The sequence below is a fragment of the Chenopodium quinoa genome, unplaced genomic scaffold (genome assembly GCF_001683475.1).
Source record: "Chenopodium quinoa cultivar QQ74 unplaced genomic scaffold, ASM168347v1, whole genome shotgun sequence".
Taxonomy (NCBI): Eukaryota; Viridiplantae; Streptophyta; class Magnoliopsida; order Caryophyllales; family Amaranthaceae; genus Chenopodium; species Chenopodium quinoa.
In genome coordinates, this window is record NW_018742418.1 from 10024674 (window position 1) to 10039336 (window position 14663).

Genomic DNA, 14663 nt, shown 5'->3' on the forward strand with positions numbered 1-14663 from the left:
GTGTCCGGCAATGGTAAACTATGTATGCAGCAGTGGATACCTCAGAAGGAAAAGTTTGTCAAATATTGGACAAACTAAGTTCTTCATTTTGGAAACACTACAACATGTAGAGCTGAGAGCGCTCATAGAGCTTTGAAGGACTTGATTGATTCTTCCACCTCTGCTCTAGATACACTGTTCGAGAGAATAAACAAGGCTATTGATACTCAAAAGAACGGCATCAAGAACTCTCTCGAGGACTCTAGACGGCGCCATGGCATGATGTATTGTCATCTCATATTTAAGATTCTCCATGGTCGTGTGTCACACTACTGCTTGGGGTTGATTCTGAGCGAGCACAATAGGATGAAGGACTTGGGTTATGAAGTGGAAATTCGGTGCGGATGTGCTATATCAGTGACTCATGGACTACCTTGTGCATGCACCATTCAGCGCGTAATTACGCAAGATAGGGCGTCGTTACATGTTGATCAAGTTCATCCATTCTGGCGGACGCTCATTATTGGAGAGCATGTTGTTCCACAGACGGTCCACCGTGAACAAGAGGAGTTGGGGCACTTTCGTTCGATGTTTGACCGAGTGTCCTCTAGTCACCCTTCAATCATTCGTGATGCTACCCACGTACTTCATGACATGTTCAACACGTCATACTTGGATCATGAGGAACCTGAATGGGTCGAGCGACCTAGAGGTCAACAAGAACGGCGGAACAGGAGTGCGTTTGAGTACATTCTTGGTCGTGGTCGTGGCCGTAGTCGTTCATCGTCATCTAGTTGTAGCCAATCTTCTTCGTCGGTGAATATGCCCGGCACCGGTATAGTACTTTACTGTAATTTACTTTTTAGAATGTTTGTTTAGTTTGCTGCTGACTTGTTAATTGTGTTTATTGATATGTGCAATAGGAAGAATGGATATCGATCAGTTTCCATATAAGAACAGGATCCCTAACATCATCATGGCATACTTGGACTGGTGGAATGATGTGGTTGCAGATGGTAGCTGCAGATTCTGGGTCGTGGCTGATGTGTTTCAGATGGGTGAAGACAACTACGGTTTAGTGCGTCAGTTGATGTACAGTGAAATCGCCTCAAACCGAGATGTTTATCACCATGTGTACGACCAATACTTGGATAGTTCTCTGCAGCGTATCTGGTGGGGAGGAGGACCTTGCGGTCAAAATCATTGGTTCGACGCGCCACTTAATCTGTTTGTCGTTGCAAACATCTACAAGTGTGCAGTCATGCATTTTGGGCTTGGTTTGCATAGTCGAGCTTATTATCCATGTACCACGGTTCTCCCTTGGTGTTCGCGTGCAACCGTCACCGCACCGGTAAAAGAGTTAGCTATTGCATTTCTGGGGTCGTCATACAAACATTTCATCCGATTGGACCTGTCATCCCATTTTCCGGTGCCACCGATCATACCTCAGTGGTACACCATTTGCAGAACAAGCGTAGAGGGTTGGGATGCGCTGTATTATAGCCGGATGCAGAATTGGAACAACCTAGCTGCATTTTAGTTTTTCACGTGTATACCTACCTTTTCTATGTAACCTTGTATTTTTATTATATTTTTATTCCATATATTTATATTTCGTACTCTAATTTTGACTAAATTTATATCTTTCATGCAAACTAATTAGTACTTGTGCGTTACAAACTAAAAAGATAATGTCAAATTTTAAAAACTTAAAATAATAATGTCAAATGGTACAAACTAAAAAGATATTGTCAAATATTACAAACTACTATGATAATGTACAAAATGTTCTATAAATAAACTGTCTACAGATCAGTAATCCCTCTGTGACACCCATTGCCACTGCTCAAGGGCCCGTTCCAGATCATCAATAACAGCTCTTCCTGATGCAGTCGTCATGTTGTCCCTCTCCTGAAAGAGTCTTTGTCCCAGATGCATCATCTTTTCCATCCACTACACACAAAGGCAGACATAAAATTCAACATCGATGTAATATATAAAAAAAGAAAAAAAAAATACAACAATAAATGTTACTATGAGACATATCGCATCCACGGCAGTGGGCAGTGGCACATCATCATCGATGTCGTCGTCATGGTGGAGGTCTCTGATCAACCTCGGATGCGAATACTAGCTGTACCATTCCATGTAGTGCTGGTCACACATGTCAGTCACCCTAGTTGGAGGCCGCTGCAGCTCCGCAGTCCATAGGCGGGCAATCATCGAAAAATGCTCCCACGTGGCAACCATGCTTTCCGGCCATTGGACGACGTACTCCTTCGACGACGCAGATCGGACCGCCTTACTGGGTCATGCTGGCGAAGGAGGGACAACTTCGACAAATTCAAGCTGGCAAAGACAGCGCTGGGGCATGTAAGCCTCTACGATCTCACGATACTGAATCAGTCCCGTGTAAAGGGTCTTGGGTACCCTATTACTAGGGTTCTGGCCGAAAGGCATCCAGTTCACCTGCACATTTTTTCAAATCAGTAAGATTCATATAATAAATGCATCAAAATATAAAATTAGAAATAATTTATACACTTTACCTCTAAGGGGGACATCCTGTCAAGCAATAACCGTATCGATCGGAGGCAGTCAACGGACTTCTTCTCGAACCACGGACTCCACGCAGAGACACGTGCCATCCCATCCCCAATAGGAACCGGGTCGCGATGTGGTTGAACGCAGGAAAATACTCGTATATCCAGGTTTGTAATTATGTCAGACATCCAATGATACCTGTCGCGTCAGCCCGACTCGAGAATCCTAACTGGCGATACAGATATGCCAACGTAGCCGACCCCCAAGAATACTGGCCTACTCCGTCAGGCTCACACGCGTCAACTATGTCACGTGGCCTGAGCTTGTTTTCGCTCTTATCCGGAAACAAGGTACACTCGAGGAGAAGAAAAACATATGCAGCCAGTTGTGTGTCATGCGTCCTACGTGCAGTAGGGTGTAAACATCGCCGCAAAACGACTGCGATCTTCACATCGCTGTGATCCCAAACACCAAGCCCCCGCGGTGTACAGCGCACCCCTGTCCACCGCCAACAACTCCGCTAGTAAATTTGTCTGATGCGCATCAGTCACAACAGAAAGTCGTTTTCCCTCTGCGGGAGTCCCAAGGATGGTCTCGATGTCATGCAACATGATATTCATCTCACCGAACGGAAGGTGGAAATAGTTCGTATCCGGCTGCCATCGCTCAACGAAAGTCGTGATCAGCGTTGAGTCAATCCTATCGTGCATGGTGGCAGGAAGGTAACTCACTCTAGTGCCCCTCAATCGGCCGAGCATCTCGCTCTCCTCCGGCCAAGCCTCAGCCCAACTACGCAAAAAGTTACAAGTCTTTTCCCGGGTTTGGCATTTCAAAATGCCCGTATCCAAAGCCCTCCCTGGTCCTCCCATATACGGGTAGCTATGTGTCCTAGAAAGCTAGGAATCACACTCCCGTCTACAGGTCCCCCAGCCACCTCACCCCTTACCACCCAAGAATCATTAACGCCCCTCGACCGTTTTTTGATTCCCGCAGACATAGTGAACGTAGATGATGTGCCAGATCTACTAACAAATCTACCATCTCTACCCTTACGCACATCTACCCTATGCGTCTCATACATATCATCAACCCTCTGACTGAATGGACCGTAATCATCATATGGTCCACTCTAATCGTCCATCCCAAGCACCACATCCTCATCTGCGTCCTCCTCCTCCTCCTCTTCCTCATCACCGTCATCATCTTCATATACTCCTCAGGATGGTGAACCCGTTCTCTGCGAGCCGAGGCCGAAATACCACGGGATCTAACGTGTTTGAACCCCAAGCTCTCCATTGAATAGATTCTACTTTTAATAACATCCATACTCTTCCCCGCACCAGGTCGAAAATGCGATACCTAACTCCATTTAAATAACGAAAAATAATAATAGCAATTGTTATTATTATTTATATTAATAATCTAAATTTTTAAGTACCAACAACAAAAATTAGAAATATTTAACCAAAAAATATATCAAATAAACAAAAAAAATACTAACAAATTGACATAAAAAAAAAGGTACACAATACTGAAAAAAAAATATAAACAAAAAAAAATACACACAAAAATAAAAAAAAAATACCAAAACATACAAAATAAATATAAACATAAAAAAAATATAACAACATTGGAAAAAAACTAATAAACAAAACAATATACAAGTAATTGAAAAATAAATATAAACATACCAAAAAAAATAACAAATTTGAAAAAATAAATATAAAAACAAACAAAACAATATAAACAAAAACAAAAAAATATAAACAAAAACAAAAAACAAAAAATCTAAACAAAAACAAAAAAATCAACAATATAAACAAAAACAAAAAAATCAAAAATATAAACATAAAAAAAATATAAACAAAAAATTAAACAAAAAAAAAAAAAAAAACAAAAACAAAAAAAAAATACAGTAATTCTAAAAAAAAAATCCAAGAAAGGTGGTGGCACCCTAGCCAGACGCTAGGCCCACGGCGGCGGCGCGTGGGCAGGACGCCTTGGCCACGGTGGAGGCACCCACGCAAGACGCCACCACCGTGGCCCTGGCTTCTCGCCCAGCCGCCGCTGCCATGGGCTAGGCGTCTGGCTAGGGCGCCGCTGCCGCATCGGTTTTTTTTTTAAAATTTTTTTTTGTTATTTAAAAAAAAATACCTTCCCACCGCGTGACCGCCCTCCCTCCTCCTCTGGTGCCGCCACTTCCTTGCCTTGCCGCCTTGACATTGTAGTTTGAAATTTTTTTTTTAGAGAGAGAAAATGAGAGTAAACAGTAGAGAGAAGATGAGAGTGTGTTTTTTTAGTTTGTGGACAAAAATGTCAATTCACTTAAAATTTGTGGGCTTTATGTAGAGATTTGCAGACGATGTTTAGCAACGTATAATATATCAGCCAAGTCTGCCGCATGCAAATTTTCGTACGATAGTCCGTAACCAATATATTCTTTTTAACAATTAGCTAACTATTGAAGATACTCTAGTCTTAAAACTATTGCCCTGATGTCCTCTAATTGCGGAAGCTCTTCCTCTATGTAATGGTTTGATTTGCTCCAAACTATAGAATATAATAAAACTAATGTATTTATAGAATGAGAAAACTTACACATCATTTATCTTTTGTAGTGTCATCCTCATTGTCAATGGATCAGAGCCCATTTGCTTGGATGACGTTTTGCAATTGTTAAGTCAATTTTCAAATTTCAATTCTTTCTATGTACATGTATTTTGAAAAGTTGATTAAGCAACAAATTATGTTATCAACATTAGCTTTATTATTGGATCACTATTTGAAACAGATACATATAATGGTAAGACGGTTATATTAACAACTTTGTATTAATATTGATAAAAAGACATATCACAAATCACAACAGATACATATTTATAATGGTAAGACGATTATATATATAAAACTTTGTATTGAATGAAAAGACAGCCAACATTTATAATTTCACTCGCCATTATAATTTCAACAACTATTTGGTTATCATGGCTTGCCATGGAATGTAGGTATCAGTATGTGTCGGATTTTCCGTTATGTATTGCTCGAACCTTGATTTCTCTATTTTTTATTTTAAATTTTGGGTGTTTTTATCTTTTTCACCTTTTGGACTAAAATGAATTTAGGGTTCAGTTTTGAGTGGTTAATTAGGTTTCATTCCCCCCACCCACCCACCAATTATTATTATGGGATCGAACGCGCAATCCTTCCTAATACAGCTTCAATCACCATTACACCAACAATCAATTGATATTTTGATCTCCCTATAAATGATAACTACTAACTAGTACTCTTTGGAGCGTTTTCCTTAAAAAAAAAAAAAAAAAATAATGATTGAGACCACCATGGGCCAATAGGTCAGTTAAAGTATCGACACAGTCACACAAGTCATGTGGTATTTTCAAAACGAATATTTTCTCCGTACATGCTGCCAAAAATACTGTACACAGATTAGTTTTTATGATTAAGTAAATAAATATAAAACAGATCTTAGGAGTTACCTAGTAACGGAGTACGAGTTAGCACAGGTATCATACAAGTAAGACCACCCCCCCCCCCTCCCCCTCTTTTTCTTTTTTTCCTACCACTATATTACGGACCATGGTGAATAAGGTGTAATTTGTGACTGTCTCTGATACCATGTTTGATAATCCATGACTGAGTTCTAGTGGTATACATAACTATTGATGCACTATCTAATCATAATAATGATTACTCAAATTCATTTTTGGCTTATCAAAATGAAAATTAACTATGACATCCAAAGTAGGATTTCTTGAAGCTATGGAGCTATGTTAAACATTTTAACAATCTTGATTGGTTAAGACTTTAATAACGACATTAATAACCGGACAGTTTTAATGTATCTCTTAAAAAAATTGTAAATAAATACACAAATTATTCTTTTAATGAAATACATTGTATTTACCATTCAAAGTAATCCTCTAGTGAAACAAATCAAACAATCTTAATAATTTTAGAGCAAATATCCTTGAAATTTCCCTAGATTAAGATTGTCAAATATTTTCCAATTCCAATACCAAGTTTCATATTGCAGACCTACTACACCTACACTTGGACATTTTGTGATTTTCCAAACTTATAAATAAGGGATACATTAGGAAAAACATGATTAAGATTTTCCTGGAGTAAGATTTGGGTATCCCTGAGATTTACCCCAAAATGATTTCATACCTCAGACACAACCAAAACAAAATAAGAGAAAAAAAATATTCCTTTCGTCTTAAGAAGTTCAGTCTCTAAAAAGATTTATTGTGTGGACAATGATTATCTCAAATTTAGATTATAGAGACAGAGGGAGTAATTAATTAAAAAAAAAAAAAATCTAACCCTCATTTGATGATAACAGGGGAAAGCCTCTGGAAATATTGACAATCTTCAGTATGACAGCCTTCATCAAAGTTTTGAGAATAACTAACAGCATCATATTCAAACGTTAAGGCAGGAGGCCTCATTTTATTACTGTTACTACTACCACTTCCATTTATACACTTGTTACTTTCTCTCATTAATCTCCATAGCACCCTCCTCCAGAGGCGGCGGCGGCACCAGTTTCTATTGCTGTTCGTACTGTTGTTTCGGTTTGCTCCGTTTAAGGGTGGTGGCGGCGGCGGAAGGCGGGAGTACTCTTCATGTCTTGGTATGCAACATGAAGGAGACTTTAAGCACTTTGACATGTATATGGATGATTTCTCCATTGGAGTTTAAACTATTTTATTGTAATAAGAACGAAAAAAAAAAAATTGGGTGTTGAAAGAGAGGTGGCGATGTAGAGGTTCTATCTACTCTATATGGTATGATTGTATGAATATGAAATTTGACAATTGTTTGATGTGGTTTTATCCTTCCCTCGACTCTTGGAGCTACTTTCGTGGGCCTTAAAAGCTCAACCACGTACTTTTTATTTCTTTTTTTTTTTTTTAATGATGAAAAACGACAACTTTAAACACAATTCCAGTTAAAGGTGTCAATTCAGATGTTTGGATCGAGTTGAATAAGGTCTGATTGGGTCGGGTCAATTTTAAAAATTGAGTCATGTTAAATTATTATGTCCATGCGAGTCGAAATTTGAATCAAATATTTTTAAGTCGATTTCAGATCGGGTCGAGTCTGGTGTGATTTTGACACCTCTAAGTCCACTAGTATTTAGGAAAATGCACTAGTTAGAAAAATTAATTAAATATATAATTTGAAAACAACAATACAAAGTACTATATATAATATAACAAAACATACTGAAAAGTAGATTATTTTTATAATTTTTTTTTACTATGTATAATGAAACAATGAAACTAGAAGAAAAGGAACTAAAAATTCAATTTTCGTGTGATGCACGAATATAATAATAAAAGAAAAAGAGCTATATAAAACAATACTCCGTAAAAAAGAGTATAATTTTATTGGGTAAAAGGTTGTCAAAAGATTTTTAATCAAAATTGTGAAAAATTTAATGTACAATATTCAAACTTTTGGCTGGATCCAATCAATCTTTAAAGTGGTGTGAGCCCCTATGTAGTGACTTTCATTGTTGGTGTTGGCGGTTTGAGTGTTGTCAACGCTTTTGCTGGGCATACTGTGAGAATCCTCCAATGATTATGGACTAGTCGGGGGGTTACATAAGAGGAGACGGAAGCCCATAGAAAAGCACGCAGCAGGGTGAAGCTGTTGCATTGTTCCCCTTATTGATGGCCTTTTTGATTTCATTCGTATTCCGACGAGTGGTTTCAGTTATGTATGGGTTGAGCGAAAACTCAAGAAAGAGTAGCTTGTGGCTCCATACCAACCGAGACATTATTACTTGCTCCACTTTACTTTTGCATTCGTATTTTATTACTTGCTTTATTTCTTTTTTTCTGAAAACTTTAAACAATACATTACTATTTTCATCCCCACTAGTGTAATTGTTGTTTAGCACATACGAAGTAATCAATTACATTATACTAAAAACGAAATTTAGAGGGACACTTGGCAACATAATGTTAAAAGTTTTTCCTCCAAAATTACTTACTAAAAAAAACTTATTGTTATACTCCGTATAAAAGTAAGGTTTGTATCCAAATTATGACTTTTAGTTTGTACAAAACCTAAAATACTTCCTTAAATATCAAATTGCCCATTATAACTATTACATGTTTAATTATTTTCTTTCACACATAATTCATACTTCGTAATTTTTAATATTGAGTCTATTTTTAGTACTTTATATTAATTTTTTTGGTTCCGTCAAAAAAAGAGATTGTCGCGGTTTCTCAAGATGAGAAACATTAGATGTTTCTCAGCATGAACAGTAGACGAGGCATGCGAGACACGTACTACATAGTGTACTATATTTTGACTTTTTTCCATTTCCTTCTTCCTCCTATTTCGTCTTCTACCTTAGATCTCCAACCATAACCAACCAACCTCCATCTTCTACCTCCAATCCCAACCCATGACCACCTCCCTTGAAGCTGCTCAAGCTTTCCTTTCGTGAATCACTAATTCTACCGTCATATTTTCGACGGCGAACTAAAACCCTAAGAAAAATGGTAAAGTTAACCCCAAAGAGTAATGATACCATCCTACTCCATTGACGGACCTTGTCATGTTCAATTTTTCCATTAAAGTTTCCTTGTTTCTACATTAGCGTTCTTCAGTTTCCATTGAAACCTTGGATTTGTTTTTCCTTGAAAATTCAGTTTTTTATACAAAATTCCAAAATTACCCCAACTTAAAGACAGAAAATGACGAATTTGTTCAGTTGAGATACATGACATGTTTCTCATGTTGAGAAACTTGTATTTTCTCTAAAAAAAAAAAATATTTTTTTGATAAAATTTATTATCATAATAATTATTTAACAAACGTGTGTTGCATGGGAGTTTAATCTTATCTTCAATCTATACTCCTACTTGAAAAAGCCATCCTAGTGGTTTAATTATGTTTACACGGATTGCCAGCAAGTATCAAAGCCGTTAGATCAATTCCATGCATCACCACTCAGATCTTAATAGCCTCTCCACTCTTGAAAATCACGCCTTTTTTTTATAATTTTTTTTATATCCCCCTCTCTGTTCTGTACTTCTGTCCTTTTACTTTATCTCTGAGTCTCCTCCAGATAAAGTAAAAGACATCCTCCAGTTAATCAGAATCTGCAAAGCAACTAATACTATGCCCATTTGGCCATTTACACTTCTCAACATACATGAGATGTGCAATCTCGATAAAGGCAAAATTTGAATTGATGATTTGTTTGTCTAAACAAATCCATCTTAAAGAAGACTTGTAAAATAGAGTCAACAATACAACACATTTACATGTATCTTCTATTAAAATAATAAAGAAACGAGGATACATATCTCATGCCCCAGAAAAGATAGCTGACGGCCTGACGCTATATAACTAAAGTCAGACTCAAAAGAAACTCGCATAATATAGCTTGTGAATGCGCCAAATGAGAAACTTGAAGTCAATATTTTGCATGTCAGAACAAACTACAACAAGAGCAAGATTGGAAAACTGTGTATATACACAGCTATAAATTGTGTCCCATTTCTATAAATGCAAATGAAACGTTGAAGAATTTGTTTTATCTTTGTGATGGCCATATGAAACGTATGATCATGTTGACACAATGGTTTTATTTCAAACAAAAGAAAAATTCATCAAGTAGCTGTCTGGATGCAACAGTAAAGGAGCTTTATAGGAACCAGCTTTAGGAGGGGGAAAAAAACGTAGCAATGGCAATGGGCAGCCCATAGTGTCTGTCTAAAAGATTTGGAAGGTCAGCTATGAAGCCGTTTGGCTGGAATCAATCAGAACTGTGGCTTCCACTGTACAAAAAAAATCTAATACAGCATCAAACATTAGAATTAGACAACTTACAGGACAGAGAAGAACACAGAATAATGGAGACGATCGATAAATCGTTACATTGTTAGTTATGTGCTACAGGTGTAAATAGGCCATGCTATGACCTGCTTTAATTGTATGACCTTGGTTCAACCAAGTGTCTTGGATTGTACATGTTTTTCTAATCAAAGGCGGTCAATTTTAGCAAAAGGGGCCCATTGCCAATATTTTCCATTAGTGAAACTAAGACAGTAACACAGAAAGAGTGTAAACGGACCAACCTTGAAAGGAGTCTGTCTGACCCTTTAAATACTCCTCTTCTGCATTTATATCTTCTAATCGAGTTGAATTCAGCAATGTTTGATCCAAATCAAGTACTAAATACAGTTTCTTACCGCGAAGCAAAGCCCTCACATCAGCATTGCGTAACCGTGAGATCTCATCACTACCAAGTCTCAAGTCCTGCAGTTGCAATTTCTAAGGATCTCAATATACTACAATAAACTTTTCAAGATATAATTCAACAAAATAAACAAATAAAGGCTTTCCAATAGTAATACCATAGCACTACAGTACACTGCAATGACAATGAGCAGGAACAAAATGTAACAAAGGACAGAGATCAAATCCAATATATTCTTTAATTCTTTATACTTTTATAAACATAGCTCTACAATGATTTATCGTGAATTCAATATGTAGGTTACATTACAAGCCAAAAGTTTTGTATCATTGTGGTTTTCAGTTTCTTGGTACATGTGATCAACCTCGCTTGTGTGTGTACAAATTGATCGGAGTAGTGATATACCTTGTGAATGTATCCGAATGCAACACCAGCACTGTCCTCCATTCTCTTTCCACAACAAATGCACATATCTCTCAGGAAACCCGGATGTGGACATGAATCTTTTACATCTTCATCTGGATAAGTGATTCAGTATATAGAAAATTAAAATTCAACAATAAAATTCAATATATATACAAAGAAAACTCTTTTAAAAAAAAAAGCTTTATTATCAATTAATTCTAGACTTTAAAACAGACCTATCTCTTCTTCAGCCACCACAAAGGAACTTGAACTTTGCACCTCCTCTCCATTTTCGATTTCCGACACTTTGCGCCTTTTGATCCTAATAATTAAAGCATTCAATAGAAATTAGAAATTTAAACTAATTGCAGATTGATAGAAAGTAATAGAATAACAACTCTTGACAAAAAATGCTTACCCAAATTCATAGTATCATAAGAGCAATCAATCAAACTAATTATACCTAAAAATATATGGCGGAAAAAAAAAAGAAAAAAAAAAAAAAAAAAAAAAGAAAGAAAGAAAGGAAGAAGAAGAAAAGTTTCATAATTTGATTTCAGATTGTCTAAAAATTAAATCTAGAGTAAAATTCAATTAAAAAGGGGAACAAAAGATGATGCAAATAGTATACATGATATTACCTTTCAATCTCGACGTCATTATCTTCATTAGCATCAATGTCTTGATCTGGGGATTGATCAGAGGAGGCAGAGTCTAACTCAGCATCAAGAATTGCCAAAAAGTCATCACTACTTAATGAATTCACAGGAGAATCAGTTGCAACACTCGTCTGCAACATTCACAATTGCAACGAAAATGATTTAATGCCAAAAATCAATTGATAATCTAAGCCGAATTAACAATTATTATGCTAGTTTACCTAAAAATACTGATGACTGAGCCGAATTAGCAATTACGAAAAATCCAAAAATATTTGTATTTCGACGAACAAAAAAAACCCAAAATTATATCGACGAACAAAACCTAAGAAGGAGTTAAACCGAACAAAAAAAATTATAAGGTGTTGTTTGCTCACAAAATGAACATTTTATAAGGTTTTTTTCTGATAAATTTTCGTGTCCTTTCGTGATTTGCTTAAAACGTATGGGTATATATTACCCGAATCATTTGCCCCTCAAAAGGACAATTATGCCCCTGCGCTAAGGGAAAATGGGCTTCTGACTCAATCCCTTTCTTCATTAGGCAGCGGTTTCTAGCTGATATTTCCACAACGGACATTTTCCTATATGCTCAAACTTAATCAGAAGCAACCTTATATTTTCATGGTAGAAGCCCAAGCAATCCAACAACCTTAATTGAATTAAAGAAATCCAAAGATTAAGTGCTTTGTAACTAAATTGAGACAAGCTAATATCTAGATAACCTTCACTAGCACAGAAGGATGGTAGATACAATGTTATCTTAAAGTAAAGGTCCATAGACTAAGTGCTTAATTGAAACTGAATTTTTAGTAAGTTAGCAATTGCAGCAAGTGTACTCCGTTTATTTCATTACAAAGAGGAAAAAAATAATGATATCAAAAAATAACATTGAACTCCTTGATGTATGACAATCAATTGCCACTGAAGTTCTTCGAATACAAATTCAATGAGTTATCAACACATTCAAATCACAATAAAGACAAATTTGCAATTACAATTAAAACTACTCACCAAATTATCACAAAATAAAATAAATAACTAATGGAAAGTAAAATTTCTAAGCCAATGATATCTCCCTAAAACCACCCTAAACTCTTCGACGAAACATTTCCAAGAATAAGCAAGCACACAAATTTAACAAATTTAGAATCAAAATCAAAGATTTTAATCTATTAACATAAGCATCTTGCATATGTATTTTAGAAACAAATTTTCCATCAAAGATTCTGAACAACAAATGCAATATTTTTCCATGAATGCTATTAAACCCTAAATCATAGAATTAGAAAAATATGAATTCATACAATCAAACAAAGCCGTATAACCCTTAACCCTAACCTGACGGTTATGGCAATGATTTGCAATGGAAATTGCGCTTTGAATAGGTGGTTAGTGATGGTAGGCAGTCGAATTTACAAGTTCAAGTGGTGGTTGGCGGCGAACTGTATTGGTGGGGTCTTGGATAATGGTGAATTGAGAGAATTGCAGTGCTTTCGATTCGATGGTAGTGAAAACTTTGGTCGTTTTTCAAGGTTGGTCATATGTATATAATACACTCTTCTTCCCGTGTTATAGTGTTCTTATTTTGGAGAACCAAAATGCTGTTTCTGTTTTCATTTTGAATAGTATATAAAGATCATAATACTCTTATTTTTTTTCTTTATTCATTATAATTCTTAAATTACCCTTGAATCGAATTTTCCACTTGCTTTGTATTTTTTTTCACTTTCTCTTTCTAACTTTTGCTATAATTGTACTTTTCACCTTTTTTTTATGAACCTCATTCGCTTTCTCTTCTTTAACTTTTGTTATAATTGTACTTTTCACCTTTTTTTTATGAACTTCATTCACTATCTCTTCTTTAACTTTTGTGTATAATTGTACGTTTTACTTTTTTTTAATGTACTTCATCCACTTTTTCCTCCCATTTCTTAAATACCGTGAAAAACACAAACATGAACTATATATTGGGACGGAGGGAGTATAATTTTTGTTTTTTTTAATTTAATAGAAAATAAATAGCTTATAATGGTGAAGAAGAGGTGGAAATTGAATAAAATTGAAAGAAATATAATTAAGGGAAAATGAAGTAAACAACATTCTTATACTTCGTATATGTATTGAATTAAGGCATTGTTTTTATTTTTATTTATTAAATGTCAGGAGGGATAAAAAGAATAGGGTAAATGAGATGACATGTGGCATTGTTCCACAAGATGGGTTGTGTTTTTAAATTCTAGGTATAGATAGATAGGTGGTAAGAAAAAGGGGCTCATTTGAGGAGGGCGGAGATAAGGAAAATCTCTTAAATGAGTTACGTGAAGATTGATTCCTAGACCTCAGGGATACGTGGCGGGAGCGATGTCACTACTCCACCACCTCAACCTCTGAAAACTTTGGTCGTTTGGATATTACGAAATTAGCTTCGATATTTGGTAAGCTTCAATAGTTAGGGTGTATTCTTTCATCTTATTGGACCTGAACTTATCTTAACTTATCTGAACTGATAAGACCTTATTGAACTTATTAGACCTTATTGAACTTATTAAACCTAATTGAACTTATTAGAGCATATTGGAACTTATTAGACCTTATTTAATTTATTGGAACTTATTACACCTTATTGAACTTATAAGACCTTATTAAAGCTTATTAAACTTATAGTAGCTAATCTGGACTGGTCTGAACTTATTTGAACTGGTCTCTAACTTATCTGAACTTATTAAACCTAAAACTTATTTTTATACAGTGAAGACAACAAGCCCTTAGTGGTATCTAATATAGAATTTAAGAGCCACTTTTCAAACTTTAAACCACAACAC

General features: G+C 35.9%; 1 long non-coding RNA gene across 4 annotated transcripts; it reads right to left on the reverse strand.

Moving 5' to 3' along the window:
• Positions 1-1652: 1652 nt before the first annotated feature.
• On the reverse strand, positions 1653-14325 carry LOC110713552. 4 transcript variants are annotated; one of them, XR_002509991.1, is made up of 7 exons: positions 13180-14325; positions 11821-11969; positions 11416-11501; positions 11180-11292; positions 10653-10833; positions 2014-2448; positions 1653-1932 (listed from the first exon to the last, which is right to left on the reverse strand). It is a non-coding gene; the product is annotated as an uncharacterized LOC110713552 (long non-coding RNA). The 4 variants fall into 4 exon arrangements; XR_002509990.1 differs by having other exon boundaries at positions 1653-2448; positions 13180-14280; XR_002509986.1 differs by lacking the exons at positions 1653-1932; positions 2014-2448 and having other exon boundaries at positions 10417-10833; positions 13180-13773.
• Between the last annotated feature and the right edge of the window lie 338 nt (positions 14326-14663).